At 44.1% G+C, this 25982-nt stretch overlaps 2 pseudogenes; both read left to right on the forward strand.

Annotated features, from left to right (window-relative positions):
- LOC131513675 (protein numb homolog) overlaps nt 1-25982 on the forward strand; it is a 53804-nt pseudogene that overhangs the window by 5595 nt on the left and 22227 nt on the right.
- On the forward strand, nt 21516-24020 carry LOC131513677 (AP-3 complex subunit sigma-1-like; annotated as a pseudogene).

The raw sequence follows: 25982 nt of genomic DNA on the forward strand, positions 1-25982 counted from the left end.
TCATAAATGGAATTAGTGCCCTTAGGAAAGAGACCCCAGAGAACTCCCTCACTCCTTCCGCCCTGTAAGGACACAGTGAGAAGGTGGCACCAAGAAGCAGGCCTTCACTGGACGTAATCTGCAGGCACCGTAACCCATGCTTCCCGGCCTCTGTGAGAAATATTGTTTACTGTTCAAGTCACCCAGTCTGTGGTATTTTTGCCATAACAGTCCAAACTGAATACCACCTTATTATTTAAAAAAAATTTTAAATTTGTTTAAATGTTTATTTATTTGGGGGTGGGGGGGAAGCAGGGAAGGGGCAGAGAAAGAGGGAGACACAGAATCCAAAGCAGGCTCCAGGCTCCGAGCTGTCAGCACAGAGCCTGACGTGCGTCTTGAACCCACAGACCACGAGATCGTGACCTGAGCCGAAGTTGGACACCCAACCCACTGAGCCACCCGGGTGCCCCCACCCTCTCATTTTAACTTGATTACCTCTGTGAAGACCCTGTCTTCAAATAAGGTCACATTGTGAGGTACAGGGAGTTAGGACTTCAGCCTGTGGATTTGGGGAGGAAGGAAGGGGACACAATTCAAACCATAACTGAAAGCTTTTCAGCTTTCCCGTTCTGCCCTCCTCAGCTGCTTGCACCTCACCTCAGAGTGGGAGCAGCCGGCATACACTCCTGGGCTGATCAGACAGGTACCTAAGCCATCCTGCCATTTGTGTGACCTTTCCTTCTTATGGTCATTTCATTTCAACTTTTTTGTATTAAGAGCAGAGCTAGGCAGTTCCTGCATTTTAAAAGGGCTCCCGTGTGACTCTTGATCTCAGGATCGTGAGTTTGAGCCCCATGTTGGGAATAGAATTACTTAAAAAATAAAAAAAAAAGTTTAAAAGGGCACTCAAGGAGAAAAACCTTTTTTTTTTTTCCTACTTTCTTTTTTTCTTTTTTAACTTGTTTTATTTTTAATTTTTTTTTTTAATTTACATCCAAATTAGTTCATAGTGCAACAATGATTTCAGGAGTAGATTCCTTAGTGCCCCTGACCCATGTAGCCCACCCCCACTCCCACAACCCCTCCAGTAACCCTCAGTTTATTCTCCATATTTATGAGTCTCTTCTGTTTTGTCCCCCTCCCAGTTTTTATGTTATTTTTGTTTCCCTTCCCTTATGTTCATCTGTTTTGTTTCTTAAAGTCCTCATATGAGTGAAGTCATATGATTTTTTGTCTTTCTCTAATTTCACTTAGCATAATACCCTCCAGTTCCATCCACCTAGTTGCAAATGGCAAGATTTCATTCTTTTTGATTGCCGAGTAACACTCCATTGTATATATACATATATATATATATACCACATCTTAATCCGTTCATCCATCGATGGACATTTGGGCTCTTTCCATACTTTGGCTATTGTTGCTAGTGCTGCTATAAACATGGGGGTGCATGTGTCCCTTCTAAACAGCACACCTGTATCCCTTGAATAAATGCCTAGTAGTGCAATTGCTGGGTTGTAGAGTAGTTCTGTTTTTAGTTTTTTGAGGAACCTCCATGCTGCTTTCCAGAGTGACTGCACAAGCTTGCATTCCCAGGAAAAAACCTTTTCTTTGGAAATCTGTTCATCTTAAAAAAAAGAAGAAAAAAAAATCTGTTCATCTTGTTCCTAATGAAAATAATACATTTTTAAGTTTATTTTTTAACGATCTCTGTACCCAATGTGGAGCTCAAACTCATGATCCTGAGATCACAAGTCCCATGCCCTTCCAACTGAGCCAGTCAGGGGCCCCAAAAAGAATAATTTTTGAGTGATTTCTGATATATGAAGCCCAGAATTTAAGATTTTGATATTATACATCACCAATCTCAGGAAGTTCTGTCCTCTCTGGTAATATGTTTATGAACACACAACATGTGTTCCAGTAACAAATTCGTTAGAAAATTTTTGGTAAATGTAGAAATAATACAGGAGATACAGGATTGTATTCTTGGACATTAGGAAACAGCGGGAGGATCATGAAAGATGAATGAAAATATTAGCATATATAAAAAAAACCATAAAAATCTTGAGATAGAGGAACAGTTTAAGACTAGCTGAAAGGGGGGTGCCTGGGTGGCTCAGTTGGTTGAGTGTCTGACTTCTGATTCTGCTCAGGTCATGATCCCAGGATTGTGGGATCACCCCCCACGTTGGCTCTGTGCTGGGCGTGGATCCTGGGTTCTCTTTCTCCCACTGTCTCTCAGCTACATGCGTGTGCTCTCCCCAGCTGCACGCATGTGCTCTCTCCTCTCTCTAAAAATTAATTAACTTATTTATTTAATTAATTAATTATTTAATTTATTTATTAATTAATTAATAAAATAAAGATTAGCTGAAAGGAAAGTGGTCAGACTTGGGTTCAGGAAAGGGAAGGAGGCCTTCTGTGCACATGGCTTCCCAGTCCAGGAGGAAGCTTGGTCAATTAACCATGTTACATTTTCCGGTCTCAGTAGCTCTTGGGAATAGGTTTCCAGCAGCCAGTAAGAGAACAATTCTAATCCACCTCTTGGGAGAAATTATATCTCTTATTATAAGTTTCAGTTTAGCAGAATATCTCAGGTTATATATCTCATAAAAGTGGTTAGCTTAGGAAAAAGGGGGATGTCCCTGGGATGGGAAGGGAAGAAACCATGGGGACAACTCTGGGGAGACTGTCTCTCCAGGATCCTGCTGTTCATGTGATGCAGCTTCAGTGACCGTCTCTGTGTCCCTGTGAGGGCTCCTTCTGGTATTCACAAATATAACAAGATCACTAAAGATCACCACACTTAAAGGTTGGAGGTGAAATGGCCACAAAAGAGCTTAGAATGGACCTTCTAATTGAGCCAGGGAAATGTTCTTTAGTCACTGACCACTAAGCCTGTCAGTTACTTCTTGTCTGCGAAGTAGGATGAAAACAGAGATGCTTCTCAGGAAAATGAGACTAGGTGACCAGCACAGAAAGTGAGACACAGTATTGAGTGATTCCAGAGTATTGGAAAACACAAGCTCTAAAGAGTAGTTGAGGCCAAGGAGGCTTTTCAAGGGTCAAGAAAATGTTCTTGACTGTGGTGGTGGTTACAAGACTGTCTATAATTAACCAAAACTCATAAACTGTACACTTAAAATAGGTGAATTCTGAATGTAAATTATATTGCAATAAAGCTAGAAAAAAAAACTAAGGTAATACAGGCAGGACCCCAGGAGAGACCGCCGGGGTGCTGAGATTACAGATAGAACCCCCTCCTTCCTAGAAGGTTAGAGCCCCTTGTCAGCCACCCTATATGCTACAGCAAGTGACAAACCAGAGGAAACAGCTTAGCTAAGGAAAACCTCAGGTGGCCCAGAGCCTGAGAAAAGTCAACAAAGATAGCATCAGAGCTCTTGAAGCCAAGGGAAGGCATCCTTAAAGCTATTTTATTTTATTTTTATTTTATTTTATTTTATTTTATTTTATTTTATTTTATTTTATTTTATTTTCTTATGTTATTTTTAAAGGCATATAATTTTAATCCTATCTTAACATTTGTGTCTATAAAATATTTTATAAAACGTTGTGTCTTCACTTCAGCCCGATGTGGGGCTCAAACTCAAGAACTTCGAGATCATGACCTGAGCTGAAGCCGATGCTCAACCAACTGAGCTACCCAGGTGCCCCCGAATAACTTGTTTTTTTTTTTTTTTTTTTAATATTTTTTTTTTCCAACTTTTTAATTTATTTTTGGGACAGAGAGAGACAGAGCATGAACGGGGGAGGGGCAGAGAGAGAGGGAGACCCAGAATCAGAAACAGGCTCCAGGCTCCGAGCCATCAGCCCAGAGCCTGACGCGGGGCTCGAACTCACGGACCGCGAGATCGTGACCTGGCTGAAGTCGGACGCTTAACCGACTGCGCCACCCAGGCGCCCCCCGAATAACTTGTTTTAAATCAGATTGTGCTTCCAGTGTCCCTAGAGTGGAGTTTATCACAGTATTTCATACCCAAGAGACCAGGTCCAAATTGCTCAGAGGCTGCCAGGAAGTTAGAGGTCCTTATCCTGGGGCTCCTGGGGGGCTGTCGGTTAAGTGTCCAACTCTTGATCTCAGCTCAGGTCATGGTCTCACAGTTTATGAGTTCTAGCCCTGCACTGATGGTGCGGAGCCTGCTTGGGATTCTGTCTCTCCTTCTGTCTGTTCCTCCCCAACTTGTGTGTGTGTGTGCTCACTCTCTCTCCCTCATATAAATAAATAAACTTAAAAAAACTTTTCAAGAACTAAGAAATCTGAACACTATATATTTTACGATGTTAAGATATTAAGGTATACCTTAATATATATAAGATATACCTAATGTTAAGATATTAGGTATAATAGTATTGTGGTTTTTATCATAATGGTTTTTATTTGTAAATGGTATTTATAGATTAATGGTATGTCTGATATTTGCTTTGACATAATCAATGTAGGAAGGAGAGGTAAAGATATAAATCAGGCTTTTTTTTTCTTTTTTTTGACATTTATTTCTGAGAGAGAGAGACAGAGCACGAGCAGGGGAAGGGTGGAGCAAGGGAGACAGAGAATCCGAAGCAGGCTCCAGGCTCTGAGCTGTCAGCACAGAGCCCCATGCGGGGCTCAAATGCAAGAACTGCAAGACCATGAGCTGAGCCGAAGTCACACGCTTAACCTGCTGAGCAACCCAGGTGCCCCTTAAATCAGGCTTTCTTCACATGGATGCTACTGACATTTGGGGCCAGATAACTCTTTGTCGTGGGGGCTGTCCTGTGTAGCATCTCTGGTCTCTACCCTCTAGCTGCCAGGAGCTGTCCTCAGTTGTGAGGAGCAAAAGTGCAGACATTGAGGTACACCTCGCTGGCTCAGTGGGTGGAGCATGTGACTCTTAGTCTTGCGGTTGTGAGTTCAAGCCCCACAATGGGTGTAGAGATTACTTAAAAAATCTTACCAAAAAAATGCAGACATTGACAAATACCCCTCTGGGGAAAGTCACCCATAGTTGAGAGCCATTGGTATAAATAAAACAGTATTGGCCTTGTGTTGGTAACTGCCAAGGTTAGCATATATGAATACATGAGAATTTATTCTTCTGTCACCTCTGGTTTTTTTTTTAATTTGTTCATATTTTGAGAGACAGAGACAGTGTGAGTGGGGAAGAGGCGGAGAGAGGGAGACACAGAATCCGAAGCAGGCTCCAGGCTCTGAACTTGTTAGCACAGAGCCCAATGTGGAGTGTGAACTCATGAGTACAAGATCATGACCTGAGCTAAAGTTGGATACTTAACTGACCGAACCGCCTAGGAGCCCTAGTCCCCTCTGTTTTTATATGTGTTTGAAACTCTAAATAATAAATTTTTTAAAAATAGTAACTTAAAAGTGATTAAATGAGGAGTGAGGAGGTGGAAATATTGGAAAATATTTGGCCATAAAAACCTTGGCAACCATGAACTTTTACACCATTTTTTGACAAACCATTCTATGTAGTAAAAGTGTAAGCACAGCTAAGAGATGTGAGCTAGTGAAATATATTACCAATGGAGGTCCACAATTTATTGCTCCAGTGATGTTAAAAATTGTAAGTATAATATATATGTTTCTATATAGTTAGCTGCCTAGGTCCACTCTTGGTGCAGAAGCAAAAGACAGAGGATGATATGGATGGTGGCCTGTGGGCTGTATGGGGGCCTTTAGGTCTGTTTTGTTTAGCCTACAGAGTAGTGGTCTACACATTGTCTTAAAAAACTGAATTTATTGTCAACATCTTAAAAATCAGATGATTCCCGTAAGCAGAGACAGAGGACAAATGACAAGCTAAGAGAAAATGTATGCAGTGTATTTCACAGATAAAGGCCTCATTTCCCTATTTCATAAAGAGCTGTAAAAACATTGAAGGGGAAAAAGCCACCAACTCAATGGGAAAATGGGCAAAAGACAGGAACAGAGAGTTCAAGGAAGAAGATATACAAATGGTTCTTATATGTATGAAACAACACTCAACTTCACTTTTTTTTTTTAATTTTTTTTTTCAACGTTTTTTATTTATTTTTGGGACAGAGAGAGACATAGCATGAATGGGGGAGGGGCAGAGAGAGAGGGAGACACAGAATCGGAAACAGGCTCCAGGCTCCGAGCCATCAGCCCAGAGCCCGACGCGGGGCTCGAACTCACGGACCGCGAGATCGTGACCTGGCTGAAGTCGGACGCTTAACCGACTGCGCCACCCAGGCGCCCCTCAACTTCACTTTTAATCAGAGATAGGCAAATTAGAGCACTGAGAAACTATTCTCGCCTTGCAGATTAGCAAATATCCAAAAGCTTGACAAGTGTACTTCTGGTAAGCAGAATTCTAAAACACTCCCCCCACTAATATCTGATCTCTGGAGTTATTCCCTGGAATAAGTTATAGTAAATGAAAAAAAGGCAGTTGGATTTTATGAATGTAATTAAGGTCCCAGTGAGTTGGTTTTAAATTAATCAAAAGGGATATTATCCTGGTGGCCCTGACTTACAAGTAGGGTGCCCTTCAACAGAGGACTTAGACCTTCCTGACGGCAGAGACCTTCTCCTCCTGGCCTTGAAGAAGTGAGCCACGATGAGTTTTACAGCCCCAGAGAAGTGAATTCTGCCAACAACCTGAATGAGCTCATAGTAAGAGTCCTCCCCAGTGGAGCCTCCAGATGAGAGCACAGCCTGACCAACACCTCATTTACAGCCTTGTAAACAGACCCCGGGCACAGGGCCCAGCTCGCAGACTGCTGACACACAGAAACTATGAGACGGTGAATGTTTGATCTTAAGCTATTAAGAGCGTGACGACACAATACTAATAGAACATTCTAGGTGAGACTGGAAGAAACAAGCTCTCTCACACATGGCTAATGCGAGTGCAGAAGGTCAAAGCCCCGTGGAAGTTGGCTCTACGTGCCGGTGCATTTCTACAGTGTCTATATGCATGCTGACTTTGGACCTAGTAATTCCACTGTTGGGGATTTACTCTGAAGGTATGCCACTGTAAATTTAAAATAGCTTGTGTTTAGCCCTCTTTTACTACATCATTATTTATAATGCCAAGGTGTCAGAAACAAGCTAAATTGCATATCCATAGGAGGTGGGTAGAATAAATTATGGTTTATCTATATACAATGTAGTACTATGAAGCCCAGAAAGAATTAGGGAGATCTCTGAAATGGAGAATTCCAGGGTACCTGGGTGCCTGGATGGCTCAGTCAGTTAAGCATCCGACTCTTGGTTTCGGCTCAGGTCATGATGTCACGGTTAATGAGTTCGAGCCCCACATCAGGCTCTGTGCTGACAGCGTAGAGCCTACTTGGGATTCTTGTTTCTCCCGTCCCTCTCACTGCCCTCTCCTGCTTGTGTTCTCTCTCTCTCTCTCTCTCTCTCTCTCTCTCAAAACAAATTTAAAAACTTAAAAAAAAAAGAAGATTTGAAATAGAGAATTCCCAGGATATATCATTAAATTCAAAGAGTAGAATGGGAGAGTATATATAGCATTCTGCCTTTAGTGAAGAAAGCAATGAGAATCTGTGTCTGTACCTATATTTTCATAAAAAAGAAACAGGCTGAAACAAAGTACTGAAAATGGAAAATGGTTACTTAATGGGAGTGGGGAATGGGATAGGAGTGAGGCTTTTGAGTGAATCCTTTTTTACTTTTGAACTATGTGAATGTTTCACAAATGCAGTAAAGAAAAACTGTATTAATGATACAGATTTTGAAGTATTTAGAGTTTATTCTGAAATGCTTCAAAAACAAAATACATGCATGAATATGGGGATATTTAGATGGATGTGGTAAAGCAAATATAGCAAAAGGCTAATGGTAGAATCCAGGTAGTGGGTGTATAGATGTTCACTGTAAAACTTTTAGCCTTAACTGTTTGAAAATTTTGTAATAACATTGGAAAAAATTAAATGAAAATACATGAACAAAAGCGAACCCTAAAGCAATCCTGTGTATTAAGTTGGTAATGTAACCACACAGAGAAAAGAACTAAGTCAAATACATTTTGAACAGAGTATCTTGTACACTCTTAGTGGAAGGTATTTTAAGGACGAAAAGCTTCAAAGAAATCTTGAAAACCTTTCCTTATTAGAAATTTCCATTAACTTCATGATAAGCAGTCAGTCAAATCCCCTAGGCTACAATAAATACCAGGCCAACAGAATTCTTCCTGAAATAGCCTGTTTAGATTCAGTTTCAGAATGTTAATAACGTTATTCACAATAATTTACCAAGTATTCATGGCATACAGTTCCAGGAAGAATGTTTTATTACCCACTAGGTGGCAATACTATTCTAACTAAAAGCAGAACTTGAATTTGAAAGACTCCTGCATCTGACAAGCTGTATACTATATTGGTTTTCTCACCTTTTGAGCAAACTGTACTTTCGGTAATATCTCTGTGAAGTAGTGTTCTTCAGAATTTTAGTGACAAAGAAAAATAGATCCTATTTCCAAATTCAGAATCACTGGATTGGTAGGGACCTCCAGAATAGCCCTCCTACTCTATCATCTTTCCTCTGCCCAAGAAATAGGACATTTCTCAAAGTTCTGTTCCAACGATTAGCATAAAGTCAAGCGGTTCATTCATTCATTTATCCATTTATTCTTCGAAGAGCAAACAGTTTCTGGGCAATTACCATCCACCAGGCATTGCACTGGGTGTCGTGGATGTGACGGTGCATGCAGGCACAGCCCCACTGCTCTCGATGAGCTTAGTGCCTATTTCCCTGGCAAGATGGGAGAGTTGGCAGGCTCCTGGTTCTGCTCTTCGCAGCTCAAGCAGAGGAAAGATCTTACAACCGAAAGAAAGGGAGGCACCAGTGAGGAAGAATAGACAAGTAATCGTTAGAAGGAGTAGGTGGAGGGTGCTGTGAGGCACACAGGACAGCACGAGCCCAGCCAGTCTTTTTTTTTTTTTTTTTTTTTTTTTTTTTAATTTTTTTTTTCAACGTTTTTTTTTTTTTTTTTTTTTTTTTGGGACAGAGAGAGACAGAGCATGAACGGGGGAGGGGCAGAGAGAGAGGGAGACACAGAATCGGAAACAGGCTCCAGGCTCCGAGCCATCAGCCCAGAGCCTGACGCGGGGCTCGAACTCACGGACCGCGAGATCGTGACCTGGCTGAAGTCGGACGCTTAACCGACTGCGCCACCCAGGCGCCCTAGCCCAGCCAGTCTTAAGAGTAGTCAGGGAAGACATCCCAGGTGAAGTGGCATTTTAAACTAAGACCTAAAGATGAGTTGAAGCTAGACAGGCAGAGCAGGGAGAAGGGAAGGACTATGTAGGTTCAAAAGTTGGAGGGGAGAAATAGCATCTTATTCTCACCTGTATCCCCAACACAGTGTCTAGCTCATAGTCGACTTAGATTAAACACCACCCTCACTCTAAATGCTGTCACACAGTGTGACCTTAGACTTCTCCACTTCTTTGATCTAGGTGTCCTCACTCTGACGGTGAGTGAGATCACTCGGGGACACTGTGGAGCTGGAGATAAGAGGGCTCAGGATCTAAGGCTGAGGACCTCTGATAGGAAAGAGACAGGCAGAGAAAAGAGAGTTAGCAAGGAAGGCTGGGAAGCAGCAGCCCAAGGGGCAGAAGGGACCAGGCGAGCCTGGCGTCTTGGAGGCGAGCAGTTTAAGAGCTAAGCATTGATTAATTGTCAAAAGTCAAGTGATTTAAGAAACAGCTGGGGCACCTGGCTGGCTCAGTCTGTGGAGCGTGCAACTTTTGATCTCAGGGTTGTGGGTTCGAGGCCCACTTTGGGTGTAGATACTACTTAAAAAAAATAAATGAAATAAAATATTTAAAAAATAATAAGAGGGGCGCCTGGTGGCTCAGTCGGATAAGTGTCCGACTTTGGCTCAGGTCATGATCTCACGGTTCATGAGTTCGAGCCCCACGTCGGGCTCTGTGCTGACAGCTCAGGGCCTGGAGTCTGCTTCAGATTCTCTGTCTCCCTCTGTCTGCCCCTCCCCCACTCATGCTCTGTCTCTCAAAAATAATTCAAACAAAATTTTTTTTAAATAATAAATACTCAAAAGTGAGCATTAATTGATTGATAAGTTGCTTTTAGACTGGGTAAGAGAAGGTTCTGTGACCAGGTGGGTGCAGTGGTCACACCGCTGTGGGTTGATGATAGAGTCTAGCAGGTGAACCCGTCAAGCCAGCAAGTACAGGAAACTAAAGGGATCTGGCAGGGGATGGAAGACAAGGTGGGAAAGTGTTGAGCACATTCAAATGCTGCTAGAAGGAGCCAGGAGGGGGCTCGGGAAAAACAGCCTTCGAAGCCAGGGTGGCTGCTGGGAAGGCTGGAGAGCCTGGGGACTAACGCAGTGGCCTGGAGGAGGGGTGCCCAGGGGTGTTCTGAGCTCATTAAACACCCAGAGGGGATTTCTAAAAGACCTTTTTTGGAGGAATTTTGAGTTAGCAGAAAGAGTGGTGCATTTGTTACCATTCCTGAGTATACTTTGACACATCTTTATCATCCAAAGTCCAAAGTTTGTTTACCTTACAGTTTACTCCTGGTTACAGGTTTGCACCAATGTGTTTGCACAAATGTGTCCTGACGTGTCTACATCATGTGATACAGCATATTCTCACTGCCCTGAAAACCTCTGTGCTGTACCTGCTCATCCTGCCCTTTCCCCAGACCCTGGCAACCACTGATCCTTTTTTTTTTTTAATTTATTTATTTTGAGAGAGAGAGAGAGCAAATGCATGATTGGGGGAGGGGCAGAGTGAGGGAGAGAGAATCCCAAGCAGGCTCCGCACTGTCAGCACAGAGCCTGACTCGGGCTCAATCTCACGAACCGTGAGATCATGACCTGAGCCGAAATCAAGAGTTGATGCTTAACTGACTGAGGTGCCCCAGCGACCCCTGTCTCCAGTTTTCCCTTTTCCAGTTTTGCCATGACGTATAGTTGGATTTAAACAGTATGTAACCGGGGTGCCTGGGTGGCTCTGTCGGTTAAGCATCCGACTTCAGCTCAGGTCATGATCTCACAGTCTGTGAGTTCGAGCCCCGTGTCGGGCTCTGTGCTGACAGCTCAGAGCCTGGAGCCTGCTTCGGATTCTGTGTCTCCCTCTCTCTCTGACCCTCCCCCATTCATGCTCTGTCTCAAAAATAAATAAACGTTAAAAATAAATAAATAAGTAAACAGTATGTAACCTTTTCAGACTGGCTTCTTTCACTAACATGCTTTTAAGGTTCACTGCATGTCTCTTTATGACTCTTCTCAGTCCTGAATAATATTCCATTGTCTGGATGTACCAGGTCGTTTAGAGTGGATCATTTTTGGCAAACATTATTTTCAGGAATCATGAAATGAAACAAATAGTAAAATGACCACAAAGTAAATGCAGAGAGTGAAAACTTTTTGTTTTGAAATTTGGACATATGTGAGTAAAAAAAAACCTTTTTCTGATTAAAAAAAAATTAAAGTGCACAAAAAGGAGGCAAACAATGCATTAATACTTTTGTATTAGATGTAAGATACAATTTAGGGAAAATTGCTAAATCGTACCACTGATTGGATATAATCTTGAGTCACTGTCCATTTTTAAACAATTAAAAAAAAGGAAATGTCAACTTTTAAAGATTTTACTCAAATTCAGTAAAATGTTTCAAGTATGAACTAGAATTTGTCCTTACCACACAAACATATCCTACTTCTCCATTTGCTGTGTTTGACAGTTTTGAACTTTAAACACATAAACATTCCAGGGATGAGGGGTGGGTCACAAAATATAATGACAGAATGGAAGTAACTCGAGTTCTATTTCTCCATCTGTAATCACTATGCTGTCATTTTTTTTCAATCTAGTTTTAATGTTTGTTTATTTTGAGAGAGAGAGAGAGAGAACGAGCAGGGGAGGGGCAGAGAGAGAGACACACACACACACAGGATCTGAAGCAGGCTCCAGGCTCTTGAGTTGTCAGCACAGAGCCGAACGCGGGGCTGTAACTCAAGAAGCGGGAGATCGTGACCTGAGCTGAAGTCGGATGTTCAACCAACCAACTAAGCCACGCAGGCACCCCTCAATCTAGTGTTTAAAAGCAAAGATATAGTCCCCCAGGAACTGGAGACAGGAATCGTATCCAAAATGAACTATAGTGATTGCATGGGATCCGTACTCTCCAAGCCACTGTGTGTGGCTGAGGCTGTGTTTGCTGGACGCCAGCCCTACACCCGGGAGGTCTCTGAACCACCTGCATGTAGAGCACAATGTTTATTAAAGGAACAATACAAAGTGCGCATTTCAAGTTTACACGTATGTTAAGAGAGCCCAACGATAACTGCTAAGTTGTTTAGAACTGGCCAACAAAAGATTGTTTTCAGGAAGGAGTATTTTATCTGACATTGTTTGGAATTTTCAGCCCATGGTGATGGTTAGAAGACCAGCAATGCAGTTTGTTTTCATTTATTTTTTTGTTTGTTATTACTGTTTTTTATTTTAGAGAGAGAGAGAGCAGGGAAGAGGGGTGAGAGAGAGAGAGAGAAAGCATCCCGAGTAGTCTCCACACCCAGCACAGAGCCGGACAAAGGGCTCAATGTCACCACCCTGCGATCACGACCTGAGTTGAAATCTAGAGTCAGATGCTCACCCAACTGATCCACCCAGGTGCGCCTACACAGTTTGTTTTTAAATCACTACGCACACAGCCCTGGTGCCTGTGCCTGGGTTGACTGCCCCACCGCGTCCCCCTAGGTCAACCGCAAAGATGTGCTTCCCGGTGGCAGAAGGAAAGGCCGAAATGAAGCTTAGCAAGGGCAGGTTTGCTGCTGAGGCAGGGGTGGTAGGGGCAAGACCCCCTTAGAGATAGGCAAACCGAGGCAGGGCTGCAGCTGTGGTGGGCGGTGCATTTATTAAGGCTCCCATACGTTGCAAGAAAGACACACATGGAATTACATTGCAGGATGGTGCGGGGCCCGGGAATGGTGTAGGAGCCCCCGCTGCGGCTGACCAGTCACTCTGGTACAAAAAAGGAGGCAAGTGATGCATTAATAGGCAACAGGCCTCTGAGAACTGAATGGAGAACGTGAGTTTTTATTTTAAGTTCTCTCTACCCGCCAACGTGGGCTCGAACTCACAACCCTGAGATCAAGAGTCACATGTCCCACTGACTGAAACAGCCAGGCGTCCCCAACAACCTGAGTTTTTGAGGTTCTTCTGAGCACAACCCAAGCATTTGCAGGCACTGGAAGACAGTGCCTGATGGGTGGGTCTGCCTGTCTTCCCCAGAACAGGCATCCCCACTGGGAAGAGAGCCACCGTACCCTCCTCTTTGAGGGGAGGCTCTCCCCTGCCCTGGCTGCCTTGCAGCCATTCCCCAGGTAGCAGGGTTGGTGTCTGGCAGATAGCACAAACCCCAAATGTTTTACATAGAAAGCTTCTATTGGGGATTACTCTCCTCAGAAGGTCCTGTGGGCCAAGATCTAATCGCCCGGTGGAATGCTCTTAGGCTCAGTAGAAACAGAAGAAACAGCTGCTGTGCAGAAAGAACAGAAAGGAAACAGAGGACTCAGGACCCACTGGTGGCTGGAGACCACTTTGGCCGAAGCTTAGAGTAACTTCTGTTGACTTCAGTGGGGGCAGGAAGGCAGATTGTTAACTGTTGTCTATATCCAGGGCTGGGAAACTTTCTTCTGGAAGGGGCCAGGTAATAAGTATTTTAGTCTTTCTTTACCGCATACTGTTTTTACCCCCCTCTTAAAACAAGACAAACCATGGGGCGCCTGAGTGGCTCAGCTGGTTAAGCATCCAACTTTGGCTCAGGTCATGATCTCACGGTTTGTGAGTTCAAGCCCCACGTCAGGCTCTGGGCTGCCAGCTCAGAGCCTGGAACCTGCTTCAGACTCTGTTTCTCCCTCTGTGTGCCCCTCTGCTGCTTGCACTCCGTCTCTCACATGGTCTCAAAAAAAAAAACATTAAAAAATAAATAAACAAACAAACAATACAAACCATTCCCAGTTGTCAAGCAGGAGAAAAACTGGCCATGGGCCGGATTTGGCCTGAAGACCATGTTTTGCTGACTTGACTCTAGATAGTTGACCCATTCTTAAACTGAAGAGAAATCACAGGGAGGCAGCCTATCAGAGATAGAGCGAAGCGACTCTACCATCCCAAGAAAGGAGCCTTTCTTGCAAAAGACTTGATAAATAATTTGGAACTGGGTGCATGTAAGAGTCACTTTGTTCCTACTGGAGTGAAAAGAGAAGAGTGTTGTGGTGAGAGAGCTGGGGTACGACTGATGGGCGGCCACGGCCCTCGGCGGAAAGCGGAAGTAGGGGAAGTTACAGGGTCTGCCCCGAGTTCCAGGTTTGCTGATGCATCTTTTTTCCGTGTGGGGGATTTATGGGGTAGATATGAAATAGATTTGTGGAAAATGGACTGAAAAAGGACTTCAATGAAAAGAAGCGCAGTCTATCCCCAGCTATGTTTATTTTGGATGTAAGTCTCCAAAGTGTGTAAGAAAACGGGAAAACCCAGCTCCAGACAAAACTGTCCATATCTGTGATAGTGGGAAAGGGAAGGGGACATTCTCAGGAGCTCAGGACTTTTTTTTTTTTTTTTTTTTTTTTTTGAAATTTTTTTTTTCAACGTTTTTTATTTATTTTTGGGACAGAGAGAGACAGAGCATGAACGGGGGAGGGGCAGAGAGAGAGGGAGACACAGAATCGGAAACAGGCTCCAGGCTCCGAGCCATAGGCTCCGAGCCATCGGCCCAGAGCCCGACGCGGGGCTCGAACTCACGGACCGCGAGATCGTGACCTGGCTGAAGTCGGACGCTTAACCGACTGCGCCACCCAGGCGCCCCTCAGGAGCTCAGGACTTTAAAAGGTATATACAAAAGATAAAAGGGGGACTACCTCCCTCGGAACGAACGCAATATCAGCCAAAACCGACACATGGTGTTCGGAAACCTAGAACAAGCAGAGTTACATCCTCCCCCTTAGAAGCCGAAGGCTTGGTGAGAAGAGGCGCTGGGATTGGGTGCACTCAACTATCAGGGCTGGGTCAGCACTGGCTGCGTAACTTGGGGGCTCCAGTGTAGGATGAAATGTGAGAGTCTCGGTGCTAAAAACAACAACAATAACGACAAAAGTTGCTAATAATTTCAAGATGCTAAGAGCAGGATAAAAACCAAGCTCAGGGCTGCTCTGAGCAAACCATTCAGGTAGGCGCACACTCATGAGACAGTTCTTGCCGGAGGACGCAGGACTGTTGAACCCTCGCTGTCTAACCCGCCCTGCTTCCTTTAAGGTTGTCAAAGGGAGACGTCAAATACAGTGTATGGGACCCGCTAGCAGGTTCCCCTTCGTTTTGCGGTGGGTTCCTGTAGCCGCCTTTGTGGCTCTCTGGTGCACTGGGCTGCAGGACACAACTGAGGCCCAGCACCCAGATCTTTCTGCCAAGCAGGAACTGAGAATGCCTGAGGGTTTAAAGTGTGAATGGAGAAGAGAAAAACAGCAAATGTCTGGCCTGCCTAGAGGGCAGCAGATAAGCCAGGAGAAGTAGAAGAGTGCCGTGTGGTGACCTCTCCCACAGGCAGACACCCCAGTCCCTGTCCCAGATGTTCTTCTAAGAAGGCAACTGGATGGAGGGGACTAAAGGCAGACTTTCTCCAGCTCCCCCGGCGCCCCTCACCAATGAGAGGAAAGGGGCTTTTAAAAGTATATTTGGACTTAAAAAGAAACAGGAGAGCAGTATTCTCCGCTGCTTTGATGGAATTTGATGGCATAAATGCCAAGAGATCCCAATAAGCAAGGAAAACAGCCGATTATTTTTCTTCACCTCCTTCGGAAAGCGATGGTTATGGTCATCTGAGAAGTTTTAACAAAGGGAAGAAGAGTGTCTAAGAGAGTCAGGTAATAATGCAGGTGTTTAAAATGACTCCAAGTGTCTAGAACTGTACAAAATAGGATAATGTAGGAAATTGCACATGTGCTCTGAGTCTTTGTAATTAGTCTTTGAGTAATCCTAGGACACAGGAGAAACCAAACAACTGGGCAAAGAAAATCACAAATTTTGGGGGGAAGAAATAGAAAGAAAGTTTAATCCTCAAAATCGGGACTAGTAAGTTTGAAATTTAAATTGTTGGTAAAATTGCGAGCAAACAGCACTAGAGAGTCGAGTGTGAGAAAGAGATAGTAATGGAAGCCCACACGTGTTGCCTAAACAAGTCCTTTCAATCCAGACTCTCTTACAAAAGGGGGTGGGGATGGGAGTACAGTTATAGTGGTAAATCAATGGAATAAAAGCAGTAATTCCAGCAAGATGATGAACAAGACCTAGCGTGTTGTCCTTGGGGACAAGACGAAGAAATGGTGACAGGTGAATCCGCAGCCTAAACCGTACACGCCGTGCGGATGAGTTCATGTGTCAGAGTCCGCTTGTCCAGGGGGTGTCTCGTAGGGTCTGTCCGTCGCTGCCCCGTTGAGGAGCTTTGTCAGTAACCACATGTTGGCACAGAAGGTGTACTTACCAGGTTTAAAGATTATCCAAAAACTAGAAGGGACACATAGTGCCTTCGCTACAGGTTCATGTCTATGTAGGCTGGAATCTCAATTCCAAACCAGCAGGTTGACATTTTTAACTAGAATACACGTGAAGAGAATTTTTAGCTTTAAAAAAAAAAAAAAAAAAAAAAAAAACCCAAGATTTTTGGGGGTGCCTGGGTGGCTCAGTTAGTTGGTTAAGCATCAGACTTGATTTTGGCTTAGGTCTGATCCCGGGTCACAAGATCAAGCCCCCTGTCGGGTTCGGTACTGAGCATGGAGCCTGCTTGGGATTCTCTCCCTCTCTCTCCCTCTGCCCCCCCACCTCATGCTCACATGCTCTCTCTCAATAAGTTAACAACAAAAAAAAAAAGGATTTTTGTTGGGGCACTTGGCTGGCTGAGTCAGTGGTGCACGCAACTCTTGAGCTCAGGGTTGTGATTTCAAGTCCCATGTTGGATCCAAAGATTACTTAAAAATAAGATCTTAAAAAAGAATTATATTAAAAAATTAGAGTGTTAGTACTACTCACTTAATAGAGTTCTTTTGAACATTCAGAGATCGTACTTACAAAACATTTAGATCAGTGCTCTATAAATGTTACCTGTTCTTGTTCAGTTCTGGGCATTTTGTGTATGTTGGCATATGTATATGTATGACCTTTTATCACATATGTTTATTGAAAAATTATACTTGTATTAAAAGATTAGGGGCGCCTGGGTGGCGCAGTCGGTTAAGCGTCCGACTTCAGCCAGGTCACGATCTCGCGGTCCGTGAGTTCGAGCCCCGCGTCAGGCTCTGGGCTGATGGCTCGGAGCCTGGAGCCTGTTTCCGATTCTGTGTCTCCCTCTCTCTCTGCCCCTCCCCCGTTCATGCTCTGTCTCTCTCTGTCCCAAAAATAAATAAAAAATGTTGAAAAAAAAAATAAAAAAAAAAAAAAGATTAAAACAGGACCTTTCATTTTTCTGTACAAATGGACACAATGTTCTGTACTTTGGTTTTTTTCCCGCCACAAACTGTGTATCTTGGAGATCTTTCCATATAAGCACATGTCGATCTCCATTCTTCTTTTTTCTTTTTTTTTTTAAAGAAACACATTTTCTGGGGTGCCTGGGTGGCTCAGTTGGTTAAGCATGTGACTTCAGGTCAGGTCATGATCTCACAGTCCGTGAGTTCAAGCCCCGCGTCAGGCTCTGTGCTGACAGCTCAGAGCCTGAAGCCTGCTTCAGATTCTGTGTCTCCCTCTCTCTCTGCCCCTTCCCTGCTCATGCTCTGTCTCTCTCTGTCTCAAAAATAAATAATAAAAACATTAAAAAAATTTTTTTTAGTAAAGAAAACACATTTTTAAAAAATATTTATTTATTTTTGACTGGTTTGGGGGAGGGACAGAGAGAGAGAGGCAATTAGAGAATCCCAAGCAGGCTCTGAACTGTCAGCGCAGAGCCTGATGTGGGGGCTCGAACTCACAAACCATAAGATCATGACCTGAGCCGAAGTCGGATGCTTACCCGACTGAGCCACCCAGGTGCCCTACTCCATTCTTTTTTAAGCTGCGTAGTATTTCATTGTGTAGATGTACCATAATGTATTTGCCTTGTCTGTCATTTAGGTTGTATTCAGTCTTTTGTTTTTACGGACGATGCTGCCATGGATTTCCTTAGAACTCCAACACTGGAGTCAGAGTGACCGCGTTTGGGTCCCAGTATTGTCACTTGCTAACTCTGTGGTCCCGGCTTAGCCTTACTCCACTTTAATTTCCTTAAGTGTAAAATGTCAGTACTAATCGTGCAGAACTCAGAGGGGTTCTTGTGAGGATTAAATGTAAAATGCCTTGCTTGGTCCCTCATACCTAACAAGTAAGCTCTCAACAAATACAAAATACTCCTATTTTTTATTTTCCAACTTTATTTACATTTGAGTTTTTCTGTAGGGTGAATTCTTAGGGGTCAGATTGTGAGATCCTAAGGTGTACATCTAAAGCGGGTAGCCAGTGTTAACTTGTCTCCGCATCGGGTAGTCATGTTTGCCCCTCTAGGTGACCAGACACTACCTTCCTGCACTCTTGTGCCCTTGGGGGCTGACCTCTGTAAAACCGTATCAGATCACATCTCTACCCACCAACTCCCAGTCAGCTTCCCTGTGAGAAACACAGGCAGCAAGACGGGGTGGGAGGTAGGAGCCCCGGGCCTCTGGGTGGCTGTGGCTACACCCCTTTTCCAGAAGCCACTTGGGTGGCTCCTCCCTCCTCCTTATCCACTCCCTTCACGGTTCAGTGAGAGCCCCCTCCCCCTGCTGGATGTGCCTGGTGGCTGCCACTTCCTGTGGCGGCTTGTCCCTGGGCGCTTCACCAACCCTTGTAGGCCTCCTCGGCCCTGGGCACGTCTATAAATAATCCTCTTATCAGACTTCCTTCAGTAAACCCTGTTAGCATGCCATCTGGCTGGTACACCAACCAATTTACATGCCCGCCGATAAGCTAGGAGAATACTTGTTTGACAATACTTGTTTTGGCAATACTCTCGTGTCAAATATTTTTTGGGATTTTCCCTAAAATTGTCCCCTAACTTGTTTATTTTTTCTGAGCACCAGTGCTGTCATTCATCTTTTATTACAGACAATGTTTACTGTTGAACTTCAATTTCTTACTTTTTTTAAAAATTTTTTTAACATCTATTCATTTTTGAGAGACAGAGACAGAGCATGATCAGGGGAGGGGCAGAGAGAGAGAGGGAGACACAGAATCGGAAGCAGGCTCCAGGCTCTGAGCTGTCAGCACAGAGCCCGACGCGGGGCTTGAACTCATGAACCCTGAGATCATGACCTGAGCCAAAGTCGGACGCTTAACTGATGGAGCCACGCAAGTGCCCTTCTTTCTTTTCTTTTCTTTTCTTTTTTTTTTTTTTAAAGATTTTATTTTTTTAAGTAATGTCTATACCCAACGTGGGGCTTGAACTCAGGACCTGAGATCAGGAGTCACATGCTCCATCAACCGAGCCAGCCGGGCACCCCTGAATTTCAGTTTCTTAAAGGCCTTTGCATAAGTGTTGTCTTACTATGCTTCAGACTGCTGTAGCAAAATAGAGTGGGCAGCTTATAAAGAGTAGAAATGGATTTCTCACAGACCTGCTGTGCGGGAAGCCCAAGATCGAGGGGCAGGCAGAGTCGGCCTCTGGTGAGAACCTGCTTCTTTTTTTTTTTTTTTTTTTTTTTTAACGTTTATTTATTTTTGAGACAGAGAGAGACACAGCATGAACGGGGGAGGGGCAGAGAGAGATGGAGACAAAGAATCGGAAGCAGGCTCCAGGCTCTGAGCCATCAGCCCAGAGCCTGACGCGGGGCTCGAACTCACAGACCACGAGATCATGACCTGAGCTGAAGTCGGATGCTTAACCGACTGAGCCACCCAGGCGCCCCAGAACCTGCTTCTTAATTCATGCTCATCCTCTCATGATTGGAAGGGGCAAGGGAGCTCTCTGGGGCCCTTTGTGGGTTTTTTTTTTTCAAGTTTATTCACTTATTTTGACAGAGAGCACGAGTGGGATAGAGGCACAGAGAGAGAGAGAGAGAGAGAGGAGAGAGAATCCCAAGCAGGCTCTGCACTGTCAGCACACAGAGCCCAGTGTGGGGCTCGAACTCACAAACCTCAAGATGACCTGAGCTGAGATCAAGAGTCTGATGCTTAACGGACTGAACCACCTGTGGTTTTTTGTTTTGTTTTGTTTTGTTTTTCAATAAGCTGGGGTGCCTGGTTGGCTCAGTCAGAAGATCATGTGACTCTTGATCTCAGGGTCGTGAGTTCATGTCCCATGTTGGGTATAGAGATTACTTAAATAAACTTTACCAAAAAAGGTACACATGTATTTTTAAAAAGTAAGTTCTACACCCAACACGGGGCTCCAACTCATGACCCTGAGAGTCACATGCTCCACCATCTGAGCCAGCCAGGCTGTCTGGGATCCTTTTATAAGGGCGCTAATGCCATTCATAAGGGCTCTACCTCATAACCTAATCACCTCCCAAAGGTCTCACCTCCACATAACATCACTTTGGGAGTATGTGTCAACATATGAATGGGGGGGGGGGGGGCGGGATGCAAACATTCAGTCCGTAGCAAATGTAGATATTTATTTCTTCAGTATTGTATTAGTTCAATCTTTACAAGGCCAATTAAGAGTATAAAAAAATTTAGGGGCGCCTGGGTGGCGCAGTCGGTTAAGCGTCCGACTTCAGCCAGGTCACAATCTCACAGTCCGTGAGTTCGAGCCCCGCGTCAGGCTCTGGGCTGACAGCTCGGAGCCTGGAGCCTGCTTCCGATTCTGTGTCTCCCTCTCTCTCTGCCCCTCCCCCGTTCATGCTCTGTCTCTCTCTGTCCCAAAAATAAAAATTAAAAAAAAAAAAAAAAAAAAAAAAAAACGTTGAAAAAAAAAATTTAGGGGATGGGTGCCTAGGTGGCTCAGTCGATTGAGTGTCCGACTTCGGCTCAGGTCATGATCTCGCACTCCAGGAGTTTGAGCCCCGCGTCCGGCTCTGTGCAGACAGCTCAGAGCCTGGAGCCTGTTTCCAATTCTGTGTCTCCCTCTCTCTCTGCCCCTCCCTTGCTCATTCTCTGTCTCTCTCACTCTCAAAAATGAATAAATGTTAAAAAATTTAGAAAAAAATTTAGGGGCACCTGGATGGCTCAGTTGGTGAAGCATCCGACTCTTTTTTTTTTTTAATAAAATTTTTTTTAATGTTGGGGCGCCTGGGTGGCTCAGTCGGTTAAGCGTCTGACTTCGGCTCAGGTCATGATTTCGCAGCCCGTGAGTTCGAGCCCCACGTCAGGCTCTGTGCTGACAGCTCAGAGCCTGGAGCCTGTTTCAGATTCTGTGTCTCCCTCTCTCGCTGACCCTCCCCCGTTCATGCTCTGTTTCTCTCTGTCTCAAAAATAAATAAACGTTAAAAAAAAAAAAATTTTTTTTTTAACGTTTATTTATATTTTAGAGAGAGAGTGAGCAAGCAGTGGAGTGGCAGAGAGAGAGGGAGACAGAATCCAAAGCAGGCTCCAGGCTCTGAGCTGTCAGCACAGAGCCTGACATGGGGCTCTAGCCCATGAGCTGTGAGATCATGACCTGAGCCAAAGTCGGAAGCTTAACTGACTGAGTCACCCAGGTGCCCCAAGCATCCAACTCTTAATTTTGGCTCAGGTCATGATCTCACGGTTTATGGGATCAAGCCCCACATAAGCCTGCTTGGGACTCTCTCTCTCACTGCCCCTCCCCCACGAGCATGTGCATTCTCCCTCAAAAATAAATAAAATAAGAAAATTCAACCAAAATTATATTAAGAATTATTGGAAACTTCATACTCCAAAATACAGGCTATTAAGGAACCACCATAAATTTTGTTAGGTGTGATGATGACTGTTGGCACGTTACAAAAATGTCTCTCTAGATTTACTTTAAAATGTTCTGGAAGAATGTTCTCTCCTATCGGCACAGAGCCCGCTTCGGATCCTCTGTCTCCTTCTCTGTCTGCCCTTACCCCACTTGTGTGTGCGTGCGGGCTCTCTCTCTCAAAAATAAAAAATAAACATAAAATAAAATTAAATACTTCAGAAGAAAAAAAAAACTGAGTGAGGGGAATACATGGAACAAGCCTGGGAGATGTTGGTAATTGTTGAAAGTGGATGATGAGTTGGTGGTATTTCACCACACACATATTCTTTTCTATGCCCGTTCATTACCTCCACTGTTGTGTTTACTTGAAAAGTTCAAGATCAAAACAAACAAACAAACCAATGGCAACAACGAACAAAAAGACAACTAAAAAATACAAGTAGGGAGAGGGTGACTAGCAAGATGCACCGGGGAGGCCCTCTCGCCTGCCCCAGCCTGGCCCCCAGCACCCGCCAGGTCACTCCTGCCCAGCCCAGCCACGAGCAGGCGCTCCTCGTCTTCAAGCACAGGAAGCAGTGGCTGTGCACGTTCTGCCTGCCCTGCCGTGAAGACCCACAACAGCAAACCATCAGGGAGATTTTCCGGTTGCCACGCAAGGAAGATGAAAATGTTTGCAGTTTCCTAGAAGGAGGATCATTACTTAGAGGCTCTAACAAACTGATGTATGGACGTTACACACAGCCTTCTGTTTTGTCTTCCATGTGGATTCTTCGGAGAGTGAAGTTGGCATTTGAAATGTAATTTGGTATTCTTGGAGACATTAGACAAGTATTTTTGAAAGTGTCTGAACCGGATTTAATTCTCCCTGTAGACAAGGTCGATGGTATGCTTGCAGAAACAGGGATGCGGGGAACGGTATTGGAGACCAACATGAATGAGATTGTTCCCTTCGTTGATGCACAAAAACACCCGAAGACAGCCCTGACGAGGCGGGCATCGCTGGAGCTCCAACCTGTGCTGTATCAGCTGTAAAGAATGTGAATCTTCCTGCAATCCCAAGAAATACTGACATTGATAGCATTCGTGTAAAAGTGGCAAGGCTGCCTTCTTTTCGGTAAATGATTCGCAAGGCTAAAAAAACAAAATTGGGCTCCTCCAGGGTAAAATCCAGAGGGAAACGGCATTTAATGTTACATGCAGTTGCTCACCACAAATAGGGGAGAGTCTTGGATTTAAGTCAAAATACTGTATAGAAGTTGTATAACATTGACAAGTTCCTGCGTGATTTTTTTGTCTTTCCTAATCTGCATTCCTGCGTCCGCTGAAGGCCTGTCTCTACATACCGGCTGCTACGGTATTCAAAAAGCATCTTACATATTCTTTAATTACGTACAACCCAAATGTTGGTGTTTTGAATGGATTACAAGCGCAGCATTCTTTAATTCCTTCTACTATTTGTCATGGTTGTTATTTAAAGAACCAAGTATATGTTGCATGAAAACAGTATGACCTTTTTCTCTTGGCTTAAATAAGTGCCAAAGTAACTGGGGGGGAAAAAATTCAAGTGGAACAGTTTCAGTTGGGCCGTACCTCTCTATGATCTACATTCCCTTAGGTATGACAACGAACATTTAAGCATAACTTTTCAATTTCATTTATTTATTTAAGTAGGCTCTGCACCCAATGTAGGGCTTGAACTCACGACCCCAAGATCAAGAGTCGCACACTCACTGAGCCAGGCAGGTGCTCTTAACCATAACTTTTCCATTGTGATTTTATGTTCACATCATATTTGGATATCCCCCGAGATATTTCTTTTTTACATTTATTCATTTTTCAGAGACAGAGCACAAGCAGGGGAGGGGCAGAGAGAGAGAGAGGGAGACACAGAATCTGAAGCAGGATCCAGGCTCCAAGTTGTCAGCACAGAGCCCGACGTGGGGCTCGAACTCACAAACCGCAAGATCGTGACCTGAGCCGAAGTCGGAAGCTTAATCCACTGAGCCACCCCGGCGCCCCACCCCCAATAGTTTTAAAAGAAAAACTTCAAACATACATGCAGATTTCTCACATCCTTCTTATTTTGAAAAATTCGTATATCTGTGCAGATCGACAGAACAATAGTATGAAAGTCTGTGTGCCCAGTATCTAGGTTCAACAACTTGAAAGTATTCATGACCCTTTTGCTCCTTCTGTTGCTCCCTCCTCCTCCTGAGTTTTTCAGTGTCCCTGCTCAGAACCCCCCAACAGCTCCCCTTTCTGCTTGGCCCTTGAATGTGTTGTTCTAAAACGGCTCCAGCTCTGTCCTTTATCTTGAATTAAGAACTAGAACGTTGTGTCCCTTGTTAAAGGCCTGTCGGTCATCAGAAGATGGAGAGAAATTGCTTGGTGTAGGAGAGCCCATGAGAATGTCTGCTTCCTGAACTACTTCTGCTCCTTCCTTTTGATCTTCCCAGTTGCAGATCTTCTGGCCTTTGCATGTTTACTGTAAACTATACCCTGAAGCTATTCCCAGGAAGGCATGCAGGGGACAGATTTGGTGGAGATTCACGCAGACTAAATACCGTCTTTCTGGGGCGCCTGGGTGGCTCAGTCGGCTGACCATCCGGCTTTGGCTCAGATAGCGAGTTCAAGCCCCTCATTGGGCTTTGCGCTGACAGCGCTGAGCCAGGTTCGGATCCTCTGTTCCCCTCTCTCTGCCCCTCCTCTGCTTGCGCTCTTATCTCTCAAAAAGAAATAAACATTTAAAAAATATGTCATCTTTCTCAGTTATAAAATTGTGGGATGTCACTATCCCCCCCTCCCCCATCCCCACAGATAATTTAAAAGTTGACGATTACACACCCCATTAACAGGTTAAATACGCACAGTACACATTGATTTCTGGTCTCAAGGCTTCACAGAGCCTGGAAAAGACTGCATCCAGCCCTTTTAGTGTCCAAAGGGGAAAGGGGAAAGTTTGTTCAACTAACTCTAACTGCCTGTATTACTTGAATGAGAGGTGAGTGTTGCCTTCAGAAGTTCCTTGCTGTTGAGGTACAGTCTCAGTTATGCTGAGAAGGAAGCCGGAGCTGAGGTGAAGTGGACCTTGAGACTGGGAGAGAAAAAGAGCAGTATATGGTGCTGACGGGTCGGATAAGGAACAGGGAAGGAAGCTCCCTGAGTCCTTTAGTGCGTGGTGGGGCTTTTTTATTGCTTAAATCAACACAATGCAGAAAATTAACTAGCATATAAGAGGATCCTTAATAAGCAGTATGTGTTTATTATTGGAAAAGATAAGTTTAAAGAAAAGGAACTAGCTTAAAGGAAGATAGTTTCCTTTTTAATTTTGTTATTTCCCAAATATGGTTGCCCTGTGGCGGCTACTGATTTAATAGAAGTAAAACAGCTGATGTTAATAGAAGTCACAGATTGGTTTTGGTCTTGGTTGGCTTTTTAAAACAAAATGGTTGCCCTTTTTATTTTCTATTCCATATTACATATTGAACAGTGTCAAATATCTAGCTAAAGGATCCCATGTGGAAGTCTTTAATAAGAAAATAGTATTGACGGGGCTTCTTATGAATTAAAATGATTAAGAGGAAAGAATAGTTAAAAAGATATATATCCTTTGGGGCGCCTGGGTGGCTCAGTCGGTTAAGTGGCCGACTTCAGCTCAGGTCATGATCTCGTGGTCCGTGAGTTCAAGCCCCATGTCGGGCTCTGTGCTGGGCTCTGTGCTGACAGCTGGGAGCCTGGAGCCTGTTTCAGATTCTGTGTCTCCTTCTCTCTCTGCCCCTCCCCCATTCATGCTCTGTCTCTCTCTGTCTCAAAAATAAATAAAAACGTTAAAAAAAAATTAAAAAAAAAAAAAAAAAAGATATATATCCTGTGATTATATAACATACTTTTATTTTAACGAAAGACTAATTATTAATCTCTTATTATAAAATGGTAGCGGAGTTGTAATAATTTACTCTGATTTCATTATCAAAAGTCTAGCACGGGCGCAGTCCGAAAGAATCCTAGAGTTTAGCTAATGTATCGTACCAACGTCGGTTCCTTAGTTTGGCAGCCATACTACAGTAATGTGCGATGTTAACGCTGGGGAACC

The sequence above is a fragment of the Neofelis nebulosa genome, chromosome 6 (genome assembly GCF_028018385.1).
Source record: "Neofelis nebulosa isolate mNeoNeb1 chromosome 6, mNeoNeb1.pri, whole genome shotgun sequence".
Taxonomy (NCBI): Eukaryota; Metazoa; Chordata; class Mammalia; order Carnivora; family Felidae; genus Neofelis; species Neofelis nebulosa.